Source organism: Octodon degus, unplaced genomic scaffold (assembly GCF_000260255.1).
Source record: "Octodon degus isolate 3935 unplaced genomic scaffold, OctDeg1.0 scaffold00044, whole genome shotgun sequence".
NCBI classification, from domain to species: domain Eukaryota; kingdom Metazoa; phylum Chordata; class Mammalia; order Rodentia; family Octodontidae; genus Octodon; species Octodon degus.
This window is the reverse complement of record NW_004524620.1, coordinates 13903685-13907920: the sequence shown is the minus strand read 5'-3', so window position 1 is coordinate 13907920 and position 4236 is coordinate 13903685. Positions and strand designations below refer to the sequence as shown.

Genomic DNA, 4236 nt, shown 5'->3' with positions numbered 1-4236 from the left:
TACACGCAAGTGCATAGGAATTTGTGGCGACAGGCATTTGATGCAGATTTGTGAAGTCAGAGAATATGACTGCCTTACTCAGCAAAATATATTTTATACCTTCAAAGCATCTGGCATAAAATAGGCTTTCAAATGATACTTGAAAAAATGAATAGCTAATCTCATACAAAACAGCAAATGTGCTAGGGACTGGGCTCGGAAGCCGTCTTCCTGGAGCACTAGCCGCTCTTGTGCTGATCTCGTCCTGCGCTTTGCTTTCCTTCTCTTCTCTCGCCTGCTTCTTCCTCTGCCTGAATCCTCCCTCTACATGGGCCTTTTGTTTACTATCAGATAAGGATTCAAGCCCCGAGTCAGCTTTCTAGCTCTGGCCTCAATGACAGAGGATTGATTGTAAGCAGGGAATCTGATTGGCACAGCTTAGACCAGATAGCCACTATGGTCAAGCACTGGCTTGCAGGGTAAAGAAATGGTGCTCTGGGTGTCTACCTGCAGAGGCTACAAGGAAGTAGAAGCAGGGGCCACTGACAGACACAAGCGACTGGCAGCTCCGACCCGCCTTCTTGACAGAGCAGCTGTAGATCTTACAGTCTGTAGCAGATAGGGCTTGAGGTCATTTGTTTATGAGAGATGACTGCGGAAAATGCAAAGAATGGTGTGGGTGTGTGGATGTGATGCAAGCCACGCTACAGGAAACCGGGAGCAAAAACCCCAGTGAACTAGGGAGGTGACTGTCAGAGAGGCGTGAAGGAGAGAGGGGCACGAGCCGCAGACTGTAGGCAAGCAAGAGTGTTGGAAAGAGAAAACAGTTCTCCCATAGCTTTTCTGCAGGACATATATTGGGAGAATGTTGAAGGTAGTCTTTCTTCTGGCTATCAGCCGGGAGTTGGACAATGTCATTGATGATATCATCTTGGTGTGATAAGATGGAGAAAGAAGAACTGAATGGAGATTAGAGAGGTGATCAGTTAGGCAAGGAAAGAATTTCAAAGGCACCAAGATGGTGCCGAAGGCAAGGAAGGAGGCCCCTGCCCCTCCTAACGCTCAGGCAAAAGCAAAAGCTTTGAGGGCCAAGTAGGCCGAGCTGAAAGGCATCCACAGCCACAAAAAGAAGAAGATGCGAACCTCACCCACCTTCCACCGTCCCAAGACACTGCGGCTCCAGAGGCAGCCCAAATACCCTCAGAAGAGCGCCCCTAGGAGAAACAAGCTTGACCACTATGCCGTCATCAAGTTCCCCCTGACCACAGAGGCAGCCATGAAAGAGATCGGGGACAACAACATGCTCATGTTCACTGTGGATGTCAAAGCCAATAAGTACCAAATCAAACAGGCTGTAAAGAAGCTCTATGACACTGATGTTGCCAAGGTCAGTCCCTTAGTCAGGCCTGATGGAGAGAGGAAGGCAGCTCGAATAGCTCCCAATTATGATGCGTTGGATGTTGTCAACAAAATTGGGATCATCTAAACTGAGTCCAGCTGGCTAATTCTAAATATATACTTTTTTCTCAGAAAAAAGAAAGAATTTCAAAGGGATGCAGGACAATGGGAATGATAGTTACCATCAAAGTTGCTAATGCGGGCTGGCGAGATAGCTCAGCAGACAAAGCACCTGCTTAGGCAAATGCAGGGCTGGTGTGATCCCTGCACCACAGCCCACACTGGCCCTTCCCCCGGGCTCACTGAGCCAGCCACAGAGACGGGGCGTGGTGGTGTGTGCCTATTATCCCTGCACCGGGGAGGCTGAGAACAGGAGGCTCACGAGCCTGAGCTATGTAGCGAGATGCTGCACCAAATACATGGAAAGAAAAGGTGCCGCTGTGAGCCTAAAGGCTCTAGTGCTATGAGGCTGTAAATATAACGTTATTTATCCACTCTGTGAAGCTTATGCAGCTGGGAGGAATAATAAGAAACTTGAGTGACAGAGTGACAGAGTGATGGTTCCACATGCATTCAGTGAAAAAGAGGCGGAGGTGATTAGTGGGAGTTAGGTAACTGGAAAGAGAGCAGACGTTGCAGGGCAGAGAGAAGCCAGCCCATGCTGAATTCGCATACGTAGCCACTTCCTGAGGCATTGGGATCTACCAGCTCCCACCATAGGCTAATAGATGAAGCCACTGGCTTCCGTCTCTGAAAGCCTGAGATTCAGCCTGTCTTCTGTTGCCATAACAAAATATGTGAGGCCCAATGCTGTGAAAGTAGGGAGATTTACAGTTGCGCAGACTGAAGGCACGCAGCTGGGCGGTTCTGTGTGTGCATGTCTGGCGAGGGCTTATGAGCCCCCACGTCGGAGCCCTCCACGAGGAGGAGCTGCATGCAAAAGAGGCCGCACTTTTTATAACAGCTTCCGCTGTGGAAACTAGCTGGGCCCACGGTGCTGCAGTCGCTCCACCCAGGCCCCACCGCTCGGCCTGACCACCCCGTGAGGCCAGCCTCCTAAAGGCTCCCCTGCCACAGGACGCCACTGCCATGGGGCCAAGCTTCTGCAGCATGAAGCTCTAGGGACCACTCGACCACATCGAAGCAGAGCCCTGCTTCTGCAGTTCTGAACAGAGTGCACCGAGACAGTCCGAGGGCCTGTCCAGCTTGGACCTTCGTTCATGTCTGTCTTATGTAAGTAGGACGTGTCAGGCAAGGAGAAGAGCGTGCCTAACCCCTGACTGCTGGCCTCAGACACCGTGCTGTGGATCTCAGTAGCTGCGTGCCGCCCACACAAGCAGTCCTCATTCTGTGACCCTCGCGAGGCATGTGGTGGCTTTCAGAAGATTCAGTAAGTACTAATATATGTTTATATAAAATTAGCGGCCCAAATGGGCAAATAAAACCTTAGTTCTCAGAAACCTCTCGGAGGACCTGCATGCCGATGAGCTCTTTCATAAATGGAGCCACGCGCGTTTGCCTAACCCTGGATCACCCTTCAGTGTCTGCTTTGTGCGCTGGGACGAAGCTCTCCACGGTGGCGATGAAGCCGTCCCAGGCGCCGCCCTGCAGCGTGGTCCGGCGATTCCCGCCGCAGATCTGCCTTAATGGAGCAGCGAGTGGAAGCCAGGTCGAAGCCGCTAACGTCTCCTCTGAAGGAGGAGAAACCAGCTTCCGAGGCCCCCCGGATGAAAGCCCCACCAGTACCACATCCCAGGTCAGCAGCAGGGACCCCAGTCGCTCCTAACAAAGCTCCGAGCAGGCCGCGTCGTGGGCCGCATCTCACAGCACTGATTAGGCATCCGCCATGCGCCAGTCTTCTTCGACAAGGAGTTCAAAGCCTGATGGAAAGACAGGCCCCGAAGCTATAGTGGGCTGTAGGTACAAAGGCACCCTCCGAGAAAACGCATCAGCCCTCTCTTCAGGAAAGAGGCCTGGGGCGGCGCTTTACAAAAGACCACGAAAAGCTGAGCCTTCTAGAATAAGCTACAAAGCTCAGCAAGTAGATCTAGCTAGGCCCAGGGAAGGCCCGGCAAGCGTGGCCTGGAAAGGGTGCTGAACGGTTAGGGACAAGAGCATGGGCTGTGCCCTATGGGGAGAACTGCAAACACGGAACCGCCACGGGGCAGCAAGAGATGAGGCGAGTGACCAAGGCAGTGGCCAAAGCTCAGGGAACACGGAGGAGCTCAGACTGGAACGAGAACACAGTCCTTAAGGGGAAATAGGGCTCAGAGCAAGCTCGAGAGCCAGTCTGGAGGATGGCTTTGCTTGAGTGAAGCCAGAGGCACGGAGACCATGTATCATAGACTTTGCTGGGCAAGAGATGCTCCTCGAAACCAGGTGGCAGGCGGGGAGAGGAGCAGAATTCCTTGAAAAATATTTGAGTATAATCAACTAGATTTTGGGATGGGTGTGAGGATGACCAGAAAGGAACCAGAATGAAGCCCTAGCTTCAGGTTTGAATGATAGACTGTCACTACTGTGAGAAGACATTATACACCCAAAATGTCCAGTGTGTACATTACTGTAAAATTTTAGTGAGGAGAAAATAAGACTGGGTGGTGAGGAGGGCTGTGGAAACACCACACTGGGTGGTGTAGGAGGGCTGTGGAAACAAGAGACTGGGTGGTGTAGGAGGGCTGTGGAAACACCACACTGGGTGGTGTAGGAGGGCTGTGGAAACAGCAGACTGGGTGGTGAAGGAGGGCTGTGGAAACACTAAACTGGGTGGTGTAGGAGGGCTGGTGAAACACCACACTGGGTGGTGTAGGAGGGCTGTGGAAACACCACACTGGGTGGTGTAGGAGGGCTGTGGAAACA

General features: G+C 52.1%; 1 pseudogene; it reads left to right on the top strand.

The window, feature by feature from the left end:
- Nucleotides 1–997: 997 nt before the first annotated feature.
- On the top strand, nucleotides 998–1465 carry LOC105742250 (annotated as a pseudogene).
- Nucleotides 1466–4236: the final 2771 nt, after the last annotated feature.